The sequence below is a fragment of the Notolepis coatsorum genome (genome assembly GCF_963971535.1).
Source record: "Notolepis coatsorum genome assembly, chromosome: 17".
In the NCBI taxonomy this organism is placed as follows: domain Eukaryota; kingdom Metazoa; phylum Chordata; class Actinopteri; order Aulopiformes; family Paralepididae; genus Notolepis; species Notolepis coatsorum.
The window spans coordinates 51217048-51231963 of record NC_140181.1 but is presented as its reverse complement, the minus strand read 5'-3'; the positions used below and the strand labels follow the sequence as shown (position 1 = coordinate 51231963).

Sequence of the window (14916 nt, the reverse complement as noted above, 5' to 3'; positions counted from 1 at the left end):
TCTTTATTATTCTTTATTTATTCCGCAGATTTTAAATGGAATTGGACATTTCTATCTCAACTTATGACCATTTCTTTGAAAGTCATGCTCCACATAGACACGAATGGGCTCTCCACTCTAGCTAAAATCAGATTTTTTACCGTTCCTTCCCTTGTTTTCCGATCGCCACCCAGGCCACAATTGTCGACGGAATTACACAATATCGTACAAAACCCTTCACATAACCCTTCAAGTGCTCATATTAAGGTCACTAAGCTTCATCTCTTATCGTTTTGCTTTAATCATTGTGAGAGTGAAGGACGCCATTGTACTCAGTAGGGATATCCTTTCATTGGTCTATGTTGACCACTCACCCTATCCTTAGGCACACCCCCTTAGGCCACGCCCCCTTTGTGTATCTTTTGAACCGTTTGTCGTAGAGACTTGCGGGTTGTGCCATTGTACTCAGTAGGGATATCCTCTTTCATTGGTCTATGTTGACCACTCCCCCGATCCTTAGGCCACACCCCCTTTTTGTATCTTTTGAACCGTTTGTCGTAGACTTGCATAGACTTGTGAATAGATACACAAATGTTCTAGAATGTTCTATTATGACATCATACTGTGACATCACAAATGTTCTTGAATGTTCTATTATGATAGCATACTGTGACATCACAACGGAACATGTTTGAGTTCCATTTGAATAATATAAATAATATGTATGGTAAGGCTGTCCCCGAAACCTGTTTTTGGGATTCAAACTTCGTCAGGGTTTTTCGAACGGACGTTCGAACCTTCGTTTTTGATTTAAAAAAAATTTGATAATTTTTTTTTATAATAATGGGCCTCATTCAATACTCTCTTATTATTTTTCTTATGCTTACCTGTCTGTTAAGAGAACAATAAGAAAAGCCACCACCACATTCATCAAGCCGTTCTTAAAGTCCAAATCTGTTCTTACCCAGGTTTTTTTAATGGTGAATCCCACTCATTCTAAACTGGATGCGCGTTCTCGCGCAAGTCATTTGCATACAGAGACACGCCTCGCGGGCTCATTATAATACGAGAGCCGTGGGTCTGCATCGGATCCCCCGGCCGTATTCAAGCGCTGGAGCGCTTTGCGATGGATCAAAATTAGATAGGAATCAAATGTATTGTCATCATACAGCACCTATAGCTATATAGTGGAATATACTGTATTAATATAGTAATATAATAGTAGTTGGCTAGTTGCACGCTTCTGGCCACCTCCCGCAGTGCGCGCATACACACGTACTGTATACAGTACGTGCAAAATGAATAGTTCCAGCAAAGTACTGTAGGCTTTGTCAATACTGAACGATTTGTCAAGAGCCAATCGCACAGGTTGCCACTCATCTGGCTCTGCAAATAGATCTAGAGTCTGAATATCTCAGCATATATATCCTGACTGGCAGTGCGCATAGTACAGTGCGTGCTCCAAGTCAAACTGGATGACACATCTCTCTAATCCATTCTGAGAACGGAACGCAGTGCCCGTGATGCGGGTCTTGATTGATTGATTGATTGGACATTTTATTAACAGATTGCAGAATGGGTACAATACAGTACAGCTCAATACACACAATTGTTAAGGGGATGGAGACCAGAGAAATACTTTCGTCTTGTTTACATCAGGGTCCCCCATTTTCAATTCATCATAACAATGACATACATGACATACAGATAGACAGTACTGCTACATCTATACATTTATGACATACCAGATCTACAAATACAGTACTGTTTGTGATACAAAGAGTAAAAAAAAAAAGAGTGTATATACATTTGATGTAGAAACTGTACATTGGAGGAGGTGGGGGGTGGTTGGGTAGGTGGGGTGGGGGAACTGTACATTGGAGGTGGTTTGGTGGGGGGGGGGGGGGGGGGGGGGGGATGGGTAGGCGGGTGGGGGTAACTGTACATTGGATTATCGACGAAACCTACTTGGTCCAAGAAGAGGGTCTCGAACCACTGATATAGACGATCTCTAAATATGCGTTCTATGCTACGTATACAGTACTGCATATCTGTATGTCATGTCATAAATGTCATAATATATATCTGTATATCTGTATGTTGTGTATGTCATAAATGCCATTATGAATTGAAAATGGGGGACCCTGATGTAAACAAGACGAAAGTCTTTCTCTGGTCTGCCTCCCCTTAACACATTAACTGGCACGCTTCTATCCATCAATGTAGGCTCACTGCCACCAGTCTAAGCCTATGGAGATGTTCACCTTCTTTGCAGGGCTATAACTTTTTAAATTGTATTGCTAAATTGACATTACTATGGCCCATTCAACATCGATTATCTATCGTTCAGGATGTAGGAACGTTATACTTTTTCATTCATATTCTTCCAAAAATACCTTCTAGAATATGTTTTTATCGTTTTCTGCAGTAATTCATAGAACGTGAGTTATAGGCATAAACGCATATATAGATTATCAACTGCCGTTTATTGCGATACACGCTATATTAAAAATGTCAACTGTACATGATCGTATACGTTATGATTCATCATGCGCGGATGAAAGGGGGGGGGGGTCGTTTATAATTCCGTGATCGTCAGTAAATGCTTTATGTAGTATGGGTGATATATTGATCAGAGATGTTTGCAGTGAAAAGAATAAACAATCAAGCTGAAAGTAACGTTACTGTCCTCTTACCGTTCACTGATGCGACTGGAGGAAAAATATCCCACTTATTTGACGTCGATCGACTAGATCCATTTCCGGTTTATATGGCGCAATAAACGCCCAAATCATATCGATTATTCAGTTATGGCAGCGATCCATAGCACGCCAGTGTGTGTCTATAGTCCCGCAACGATATGTGACTGCCGGACGGATTTCCCAGATGCACCGAGATCACCAGATCCACTTCCGGTTGTAACTCGCCCGATCATCCACCAGGCGGCGGTATTGAGGCGTTGCACTGTTGTGCAGAGTCCCACTGTATCAGCAGAGGCTGGGTGGCGGAATTATGAATGCCATGGACGAAAAAATGAAATATGATCTCAATAACGTCATACAGCGTGGTCTGGCAGAATTAGCATGGCCAGCAAACACGTCGTAAGCCGTTTTTGGCGGTCAATGTGTTAACAATAGACCTGTCGCTAAACCACGCCCCAAATAGAATTTGTCCAATCATATCACAGCGAAAATCCCTGCTGGCAGAAAAGTCGGACATCACCAGAAAAGCTGTGTGTAGGGCGCATCAACCCAAACGTCTGTGATCAAAACCACTGTGAAGAGTTCAGTTTCTATGTTTATTATCTAGCTAATATCTGATGGTGAAACGCTGTGCGTGGGGTACCTGTAATTCGGACACTGGATGGAGGAGTATATTTTGTACGTTTTCCAAAGCCCAAAAGAAAACTCGGCAAATGCAAGCGGTGGATTCTGCTGTCGTCGACCACATACACAACTGAATGTGAAGACCATTTCCAAGGACACTTTTGTTTGCTCAAAGGTAAGGTAAATTCATAAAGACATAATATTTGACGGCATGTATTAGAAACGTAGACCAAACTATTAGTTAGCAAACGTTAGCTGGTGTTATCCTAGCTAGCTAGCTAGCTACAGTGTTATCAACATCAACTTTGCTGTCATTCATTTTCGGTCTGACTTTTCTTCCTCGCTAGTTAGCTGGTGTTTTTAGCTAACTTAACGTTTGCTAACTGTCTTTTCCCCTCAAAGCACTTCTGCCGGCCTGTGGAGCAGCCTTCCCCAAATGGAAGAAGGTGGACAAGAGGAGCGAGATGAACGATTGAGAAATCAACAAGCACAAATCGAATCACTGAGGAGTATAAATACTGTTCTGAGATAATCAAGTACCAAATAGATTAACACCAGAGGTCTTGCAGAACAGCCGTGTACCAGCCTATTTCAAATATGCCACTGGATGGGTGGCTAGGTGGTGTAGTGGGCAAGGCGCTCGCCACCAATGCAGGAGACGCTGGGTTCGAGCCCAGCTTTCCGCATTGCTATCAGCTTGGCTGGTCGTTCATACTAATACAATTGGCAGTATTAGGGGGTGGGAAGCTGATGGGTGGGGATTGGACGTTGTGGACAGCAACTCCTACAGGTCGGTTGGTGCGCCTGCGCAGCAGAATCAGGAAGCGACGGGGCGGCGTGTCCCTCCCACGCAGACCCCCGACGCTGAGAGATCGCGCTGTGCAGGTGAAAAGATGCGACGGCTGCTTCCGCGAGTACCGGAGGGGACATGTGATGTAAGGCTTCGTCCACATTGCAGCCGGCTTGTGGGAGGCATGGCCTAACAGCGTTCGAGACAGGGGAGGGTAGAATTGGACGATACGAAATTGGGATGGGGGGAAAATAGAAAATGGGAGAAAAAGTAGACCAAAAAATATATATATGCCACTGGATTCACTTATGATCAATTCAATAATCTATGTACTGTGTTTAGTATACCTAGTAGTGAAACAGCACAGCAAACTTCAGTCCCATTGACATATAGCAGAAGTGATTGGCAAATGAACACAATGCCCCTGCGTGTGCAGCTCTTGCTTGTTCTTATGAAACTGAGACAAAATCATGATTTAAGAGATTTGGCATTTAGATTTATGATTGGTGGACTACATGTTCACAGTTCTAGGGGAACTACCCGCATGGCCTCATAGAGACATAATAATGGCACAAATGCCAGGAAAGTACAGAGAGGAATTTCCTACAACGATGGCAATATTAGACTGTACAGAGTTAAAAATTCAAACCCCAACTTCCAAAGCTACTCAACCTACAAGTCTGCAAACACATTGAAATCCCTCATAGCATGTGATCCACGAGGTTCTGTAATATTTTGTTCAACTATTTTCACTGGATCTATGTCTGACAAAGAAATTGTTAGGCAGAGCAACTTTATTAAGCTAATGAAAAATCTGCTTAAACATGGCTATCTGCAGGAAGGGGATGGGCTTATGGTAGATAAAGGATTTTTAATTGAAAATAACCTACAAGAAATTGGACTTGAAATAAACATCCCACCCTTCGTCAGAGGAAAAAGGCAGATGCCCTCTACAGATGTCTGCCTGACAAAAAAAAGTGGCTGCACACAGGATACATGTTGAATGTGCTATATCAAAGATAAAGACATTTAAAATTGTGTCAGAGGATCCCTAACATAAGGTTGACAAACATCAACCAGATCTGGTATGTTGTGAGCATGCTGTCTAACTTCCAGCCAAGAATACCATTACCTGATAGCTCAAGCCACAACCAATGGGGTAGTCCTTTCCACCTACTGCTACCTGTATAGGGGTCCGGTTAACGATGTAGCTTATAGGTGTGCCTCTCATTCCTCTCAGTTTCTTATATATTTCCTCACTGATTCCTGACTCTTTCCTAAAGGCAGAAAGATACATGTTACGGTTAACTGTGTTATGCATAGTATTAACTATTCACTGATGTTGTGCCTAGGCTATTATTCTTTCACATCAAACTGCATGACGGTGCAATTTTTTTTTTCTCAATAAACTGTGAATGAGCTCCATTTTGCCTTTATTACCAAATGTATCTGTGTTTTTATTGTGCTTTGAAACTACCTGTTAGGAGTGTATGTGGGGATCACTGGTCTCCGTTTGCGGTTCAGTTTGGCTTTTGCCACCTATGCTACTCATTGAATAGATGTAGTAGCCTGCATGTCACTAGAGTTACATAAATGACACAGCTGTCGGGTCTAGCTACTGGCCTACACAGTGGCTTTGACATATGCAAATCCAATGTCTGCCTGACTTTAGCCCTGCCCCACCCACTCAGTATACCGAGTGAGTGAGAGAGCTTGTATACTGCGTTGGACCACTAGCCTAAACTAAAATGTATCAGCAATAGTAGTAATCATGGATTATCGTCATAGTTCTTGTAATCTTCAATCAAGTCAACTGTAAGTAATGCTTGAGAGTAGCTAGCTTGCATCACCATGGAGGTCTAAGGTAAATGTGTATCTCATGAACGTACTTTTCCACTGCATATTGTACCCTCTCTGTCTGCTTCTAGATGAAATATTTGTGTTATCTTTAAAAAAAACTATTACCTGCTGTGGTAAATCTGACAATTGAACTTAAGCTCCCCCCGCGGCCTAGCCCCTTTCGTGACTGTGAAGCAAGGCTTGCATCACAGTCAGGAAAGGGGCTACCTGCGGCCATCGTCAACAGTCATTCATGGTCGACTTTGTTTGTCCGACTTTTCAAAGGGGGCGTAGCTTAGCGATAGGTCTATTGTGTGTATTGAGCTGTACTGTATTGTACCCATTCTGCAATCTGTTAAAAAAATCTTCAATCAATCAATGGCCTGGGCGGCCAGAGCATAACTGTTCTAACAGCAATATATAATCTATTTCAGACAGAACGCATGCAATAAGTTATAATAATTATTATTATTATTATTGAAAAGTTCTGTATTTTTAAAGTCGTATTTGGGGGCAATTAACCAATGGTAGGCTTTTTTTTTTTTTTTGCTTTTTTTGGGGTAAGAATTTCTTATTTCGGTAAGAGTGCTCTCGACCACTCTTATAATTTATTCTTGCGTGAGAAAAATGCAACAATAAGAAAACTTTGCTGAATCCCAGGTAAGAACAAAGTAAGCGGAAATGCTAGTTAAGAACAAAATCTGTTCTTATATCGCTTCATGCATGAGGCCCAATAATTATACATTATTATATACTTTTTTTAATATCCTCAAACTAAATCCTCAATTTATTCAAGTAGAACAGCTAGCTAGCCGTTGTGGACACTCACCTTTCCTTTCCTTTTGTGGATGTGTTGTTTAGTCTATCTGTCTGAACAGGACTGATCAGTCCTGTTTCAAGATGCACAATGAGATCTTCTGAGAGAATTGTTGAATAGATACACAAATGTTCTAGAATGTTCTATTATGACACCATACTGTGACATCACAAATGGTCTATAATGTTCTATTATGACATCAGCTGTCCCCGAAGCGTGTAGCTTATTCCCAGCGGAAGAGTGCGTTGCGTGCTTCCGCGTTTTCTCTGATTGGCCATGACGCCCATGTGACCGCGGCAGCGCGAGAGAGCTGCAGCGCGGAAATAGGCTGTCTATTGCCTCGCGCTGCAGCGCGGAAATAGGCTGTCTATTGCCATTCTCTAAGACAAACTCTAACCTTAACCAGCTCCTTAACAGCACCTAAACTTAACCCTTCTAACCTTAACCAACTCCGAAACAATGCCTAACCTTAACCTTAACCATGCCTAACCTTAACCTTAACCAACTCCGAAACAATGCTTAAAGTTAACATGCCTAAACTTAACCGGCGAAAGAATGCACGTAAAAAAAAAAAAAAAAAAAAAATTTAAGGGATTCAAACTTGTCACCAACAGCAAAAAAAATAACCAACTCCGAAAGAATATTGCCATTCTCTAAGACAAACTCTAACCTTAACCAGCTCCTTAACAGCGCCTAAACGTAACCCTTCTAACCATAACCAACTCCGAAACAATGCCTAACCTTAACCATAACCAACTCCGAAACAATGCTTAAAGTTAACATGCCTAAACTTAACCGGCGAAAGAATGCACGTTAAAAAAAAAAAAAAAAAAAAATTTAAGGGATTCAAACTTGTCACCAACAGCAAGGCAGCGCTGCCAGTTGAGCTAAGAGTCGAATGAAAAACATCTGGGATTACGGCTACATAATGCCGCAAGCTCTGCCGCTCCGCTCCGCGGCAGAGCGGGCGTGTCGCAGCCAATCAGGGAAAACGCGGAAGCACTCGGCAGCACTCTTCCGCTGGGAATAAGCTATTTGCTAAGCTGTTTTTGGGATTCAAACTTCGTCAGGGTTTTTCGAACGGACGTTCGAACCTTCGTTTAAATTTTTTTTTTTTATATAAAATAATAATAATAATTATTATTATACATTATTATTATAATTTTTTTATATCCTCAAACTAAATCCTCAATTTATTGAAGTAGAACAGATAGCTAGCCGTTGTGGACACTCACCTTTGCTTTTCCTTTTGTGGATGTGTTGTTTAGTCTATCTGTCTGAACAGGACTGATCACTCCTGTTTCAAGATGCACAATGAGATCTTCTGAGAGAATTGTTGAATAGATACACAAATGTTCTAGAATGTTCTATTATGACATCATAATCAGTAGGGATATCCTCTTTTATCTATGTTGACCACTCTCCCTTGGTTTGGCTCCTCCCCCTTCAGGAGATTAATGCCGCGTTCACTTTACGCGGGAAGAAGCGGAAGAACCAGCTTCCGACTGGGAAAAACCATTCACGTCAGCCTCCTAGTGGTAATTCCTACTAGGACATAATGGGATTTTTTTATAGACCCCGATATCTCCCACTTCGCGTCACGAATTGCGGAAGTATGGATGTGGGCGTTTCATCGAGTCAACGCGTGAAGGCTTCCTAGTTGTAGCAACGAGATGTCCTCTGGTTCTTCCGCTTCTTCCCACATAACGTGAACGCGCATAACCATTGATCCTTAGGCCATGCCCCCTTTTTGTATCTTTTGAACCGTTTGTCGTAGAGACTTGCGGGTTGTGCCATTGTACTCAGTAGGGATATCCTCTTTCATTGGTCTATGTTGACCACAGGATTTGAATCAATTAAGGCTGGCAGGTGTACTGAGTTGATTGACACCTGCATGTGCATGTGCATGACACTTAAGGTGCTCCCATAATCGAGCGGACCGTACACGGAGCAGACTCCCGCAGACTCAAAGCGGACCCAAAGGGTACTCAAAGCAGACCCAAAGCAGACTCCAAGTGCGAAGCTCCTACTTTCTGATGCGCGGACGTCTGTGGCGCCCACTTGGTGTCACACAAAACGCTGCTCGGGGTCTTTGTTGACCATGACCTGCATTAAATGTGACACCGCGCGAGGAGAGTTTGAGATTTGCCCTTGACGCCATCGCCATCTTGTGGTAAAAACGATGGCACAGATAGACGCACATTTTGAAGAGAGACTGGCAAATGAAGTACAGAAATACAGACATTTATATGATACATCACTCAAAAAGAATTGTGGGAAATGTAGTAAACTGGACGAGACATGTAGGAAATTGGTCCGTGGAGGTCCGCTGAGGTACGATCGACTATGAAAGCTCAATGAGTCCAGTGGACCTCCGCGGAGTCCAGTCTGTGTACGGTCCGCTCGACTATGGGAGGAGCTTTAACACTTTCAGAGCCCTTGCTTAACCTTGATTTACCGGTTGAATGCCCACCATCCACTTCAATGTTAGCGTTAAAAACGCCTAATCTATGTTTTAAATTATGGCTATGTGTCTAATCTGCCCGTCACTTATCAATGACTCGTTTTCCAGTCAACATTGTCGAAGCGGATTGTTTTTTTATCATTACATTTACATTTACATTTAGTCATTTAGCTGACGCTTTTATCTAAAGCGACTTACAAGTTCTGTACGACAGGTCATCAGGAAGGATACAACTCTATCAGCTGAGTAACAATATTCATCAAAGTGTTGCGTGTTACAGTGTAGGTTAGTTTATTAGGACAAGTGCATGACAGTAAGGTTAGTTAGGGTTAGAATTTTTTTCTAACCTGATATTACGTCAAGTGTCAACATTGTAGCTAGTGTTAAAGTTAGATGTTATATGTAGGGTTGCAATTAACTGCTGTCTGACTGAACATAACTGCTTCCATTGATTGTATATAACTGTTTCCACTGGAGGGTGCTATAGGCGGAGCTTTTACTGTTACTACCAGGTAGAGAGTATAAGAGCTCATTTCGACTCCCTCTTCTTCCTCTTCTCACATCTGCCTCTCACGGAGAGGAGACCCCATGTACTGCTGTGCTATGACCCACTGTAAATAATAAACCACGCCGATTAAGGGCTCAAGGTAGAAACCATGTCTCTTGACCACATTATTGTCGCCCTATAGCCTGATTCTGTCAACAGGTTATGGGCCAGATCACGCCGGGGGCGAAATAATAAGGGTAGCAAGTTTAGCTAAAGAATAGGCTAGGTTAGCACCGGGAGTACCGCGTGGCTAGACGCTAGGCCAACAGGAGCTAAAACTACGCCCACCATCAAAGAGCAACATGAAAGCCTAGAAGTCTCCCAGGAGGGTCAAGAAAGTAGCAGCCGGGAGTCCCAGGAAGGTAGCAGCCAAGAGCCCCGAGGAGGTGGCACCGGGGGAGACGGGGCATGCTGAGCACAACGGAGGCGAGGGGGAGAACCCCGTCTTAGAACTCGTGGCGCCTGCTGAGCACAACGGAGGCAAGGGGAAGAACCCCGTCTTAGAACGCGTGGCGACCAAAAAGAGGAGCAAATGGCCCTCATTCAATGGAAAAGCAGAGGACTACAAGCTCTGGGAAGAGCGCATGCTATGCTGCATGCACGGTGCGGGACTGAAGAAGACGATCCTGGCAGCCCCCACGGGAGACCTGACGGCGGAAGAGCAAGCCCTGGACGACCAGCGTAACGCAGACGCGTACTGTGAGTTAGCGCCACTGCTCGACGACACCAGCTTGGGGCTGATATTCCGCGACACTAAAGACAAAGGCAGAGAAAGCCTGGAGGTATTGAGAGAGCATTACATCGGGCGAGGAAGACCCAGAGTCATGGCCCTCTACATAGCACTGACGACCCTGAGGAAGGAGCACACAGAGACTGTGACTGAATACGTCAACAGAGTGGAGCAAATCACGACGCCATTGAGGAGTGCCGGAGAAGCACCAAGCGATGGGCTAGTGATGGCAATGATGATGAGAGGACTACCAGAGCTGTACAAACCGTTCACACTCCTGGTAACACACGGTTCAACGGACATGACACTGAGACAGTTCAAGGCCAAATTAAGAAACTTCGAGGCCTCAGAAGATACCCACCCAGACGCCGCGGAGGCGGGAGAGAGGGTGTTGAAGGCCCGAGCGACGCCAACGGAAAAGACCAGGCCCACGACGGAGCTGGCGTGTTGGCGATGCAGAGAGAAAGGCCATCGGAGAGGTAACTGCACGAGGACTGTCTGGTGTGGCTTCTGCAGATCCACGCGGCACGCAGGCAGAGCGTGCATGAAGAAACGCGACCAGGGCGCGCGACACGCGCATGGACAAGATAGCGGCGATGGTCGGCGTGAGACGGATCGAGGCGACGCCTGGAGAGTAGTGGAACAAGAGGGCTTCATCCCCAGGGCGCAGACAGCGTACATCACCAGGCCAACGCAGCTGCAACAGGCCCAAAGGAAGGGACTGATCGTGGACACAGGTGCGTCGTCCCACGTCATCAATGACAGGAGTCGGTTAAAGAACTTTGACAGAACTTTCCGCCCAGAGAGACACAGCATGGAGCTGGCAGATGGAAAGCGCACCTACGGGTTTGTCAAAGAGAGAGGAGACGCACAGGTATGCCTCACGGACAGCGGGGGTGCCGGCGTACAGTGACGTTAAAGAACGCTCTCTTGTTGTTCTTGTAGAGCCCAACGGTACGCGATTTGACATAGAGGTGTATTAGAGAATGTATTACCTGAAAACAGAGTGTAATGACAATGATATGTGTAAAGTAACTGTCAGCCACGATATTCAGACATGGCATGAGATTATGGGTCATTGTAATTACAAGGATTTATTGAAACTGCAAGCAGTGACAGAGGGCATGCACATTGAAGGTGAAAAACGTAGACCTGATAAAGAATGTGTAGTGTGCATAAAGGGGAAGTTTGCTCAATCGAGAAACAGAAATCCCACAGAAAAAGTAAAGGTACCACTTGCGTTGGTTAACACAGATCTTGCCGGGCCAGTAAAAAACGAGTCCATAGGAGGCTTTAGATATGTACATGTCATAACCTCCACAAACCCGACCCCCCAATCCAGCGGGGTCGAGGTTCAAAGAAGAGGCTGACACAATTGGCAGATGTCATGAAAGATGCGGGGGCATACTCTCGGGCAGACGGGGTCAAGCCCGGCCTCAACCCGAGAGTCGACTCTGCTACCAACACACCAGAGAACCAACCACCCCCCTATGTTTGGTTTAACAGGAGGCGGTTGTTCCCTTAACCCACAAAGAAAACTCAGAAACATAACTGCGTGTATACACAGTCTATACAAGCAGCACAAGTGTTTCAGTTTTCAAAGGGTTAACCCAGGCCAACAGGTCGACGAGAACGAGTTCGGACCTGGGCCCGGCGGACCGGGACCTACAAAGGGATGCCTAGAGGAGTTGACAACAACCTCCCTGACAGCGCCCTCCCAGCCCCGTCCTAGCAGGGAGGGAGGGGTGAAACAAATGGAGAGGGACCAAGCCCCTTAACACAGCGCAAGGTACAACACAGTATGGACCAAGTACGTCACTGTTAAGGGCAACCCGTGGTGGCATACATATGACACACACATCCACGACATCAATCCCCGCGACGCCCGGCCCGGCATTTCCTTTGGGGTATCAGAACAGCAGATCTGCACCTCGGCGGACAACGGGTTAACTGTCCTGGTCCGGCGCGACCAGAACCAGTCCTGCGTCCTAGTAACGCCGCCATCCCCAGTCCTAAGAGGGGGGTAGGTACGCGTGTTGATCCAAAACATCACAGAGGGCGCCACCAAGACGGTCAGTACGCGAATGCACTGCTCCTGGTGGCCCACCTCATGGGCGTGAGACCCCTCCGCCAATGTTTTGATCTACTCCGTCATCTCCCCCCGGAGATGCATGTGAGCCGTCGAGTCTAACCTAGTGCACTGGCGCTCTGTAGAGATAAAATCTCCCTCCCAGCCGCCCGCATAGAAAACGCTGTTTCTATGAATTGGGCAACCAAGGCGCGCCAGCGATAAAGTGGTTCCACATGGAAAGCACCCAGGGCCAGCGCTATATGCACGTCGAGAACCCGAAACATATCGATAAGCAAATTCTAATAAGAAACACCAGACAACTTTTCCTCCATGCTGTCTGGGACGAGCAGCAGGAAGCCGGCCTATAAGACACAGACACATGCCTCATATGACGCGTCTGAGGGTAAAACCCTGTCAATTCTGCTCTTTACGTAAGAGGGGAAGACAGAAGTTCCCCCAGAGAGACCTCTACGTGAGTAACAATTGAAAAAGATACATGTAATAATAAATGGGCCAAGTGACCAACGGCCCAATACACACTTTAATAGAGAGCAGAGCAGAAAACAAACAGTTTTCGAATGCATCGCATCATCCAACTTTGACAATGACAGCGGTCTGCAGCACAGAGCCTGAAAACTCACGGATGTCTCATGGCCAATAGGAAAAACGCGTCCAGTGACATATTCCATGGCCGGGGGGAAATCCTGTGACCCACCCATCCTAACATGGAGTGGAACCAGGGAACCCCCCCCCCCCCCTTCCCTGTGACGCGCTGACCCCTCACTGTTGGCCGGGTCCCACCTCCCGGCCAACAGTAAAGGGGGGAGGGGTTTATTAGTCCACCCCTTATGACCCCTCACCCCTGATACGATGCAACAACAAAACAGAGCCATGACACCAGTCTTAGCACGCTACATGAAAGCGCATTATACCTGTTAGGGTAAAAGCTTCACATTCTGCACGCCAGCCACAGATGATAACCTCGTTTGTGCAAGAAATGGGCTTTATACACGGCTTCAGGCTCATGTGCGAAAACTTGCCACCTGAAGTTTTACACCTTTACCCTAAAGTAAAGAAAAAACACAGACCAAAGAGAGGGGCCAAAGGCCTTGGTACAAGAGCTATACATGTAAACTTCTGTAGGCTAACACCTAACCCAGTTGTGGACTCAATGCCACGTTTACTTAAACGTGAAAACACGATACACACAACCCTCTTTCACAATAAAAAAGGCAAGAGTTCACTCTCACTACTGCAAGAGTAACGCCGTCTTTTATGACGAGAGAAGACATAAGTCCTCGAACAAGTGCTAGCTACAGGCCTTTAAGTCCATAATAGCGACCAAACAATTTTCGGAGAAAACTGCACTCTCCCTAAGCAAGAGCACAGAAAAATGGGAAAAAAAGTGGATCAAAAAAAAAAAGGAAGAGTGGGGCAATGTCCTACGGACATCTTACCTGCACCTCGTACGCAGGACAAAATGGCTGCAAACACAGGTTGGTCTACCACGTCGACGAGGCCTCTCGCTGGCAGGGCCAGAAGCGGCGACGGCTGGAGCCTCGCTCCGGCGTGACGCCCCCCTCCTGCGGCCGGTCATGGCGCAGGCCCGACGACAACTTCTGCCAGAGATGACGCCGTAGTCAGAGTGCCAGGGCCCGCTACATCCTCACGGCTAGCGCCAATGGTTGTAGCATAAGCTAACAGCTAACTCCAGGCTAACTGATAGCATCAAGCTAACGTTTCTAGCCGAGCGTAGCCGCCAGCTAACGACTTAGCCTAACAGCTAACTGGCTAACAGTTAGCTTCTACTATCGATAGCCACTAGCTAACGCAGTAGCAAGCTAAGCGGCTACTCTGAAAATGTATAACGTGAGAAATAGCGATACAGGCCAACACTTCTGACAGCCGCTGTCTTTTCCTCTTTTTATCCGAAAGAAAAAAGGGAAAGAGGCAACACACGTCCCTCTCACAGAACGGTGTTTACCAGACACAGCGGCATCGGCAGTAAGCCCCGTTGTACGCGGGCTGCAGCCGACTCGAGCTCGGAGATATTCTCATAATGAAACACATTATGTGCCAGGTGTTTTCGTCTTGAAAAACGGGGCCAGCGCGGTGGCAGAGGGTATCCGTTTTCCAGAGACCCGGGGAATTGAACCGCAGACTCGGAATCACGGCCCCAGGAAAACAAAGCTACGACTTTACTGAGGAGGAGCACTGTGTTATCGTGGGGCATCAAACTAGAACCCCTTCCACGGCGCTATAAGGGGCAACGAAGGGATTCTAGCCTGGAGCCGACCTTACGCAAGCTGCACAGTTGTCCCCTCACAACTGACACACCCGAGGCTCGCGTTGC

The 14916-nt window shown here is 45.8% G+C and overlaps 1 protein-coding gene across 1 annotated transcript in view; it reads right to left on the bottom strand.

Moving 5' to 3' along the window:
* Positions 1-14916, bottom strand: part of cfap74 (cilia and flagella associated protein 74) — a gene marked incomplete at both ends in the record, with an annotated part of 422090 nt that overhangs the window by 357691 nt on the left and 49483 nt on the right. The gene's annotated exons all lie outside the window — the stretch shown is intronic.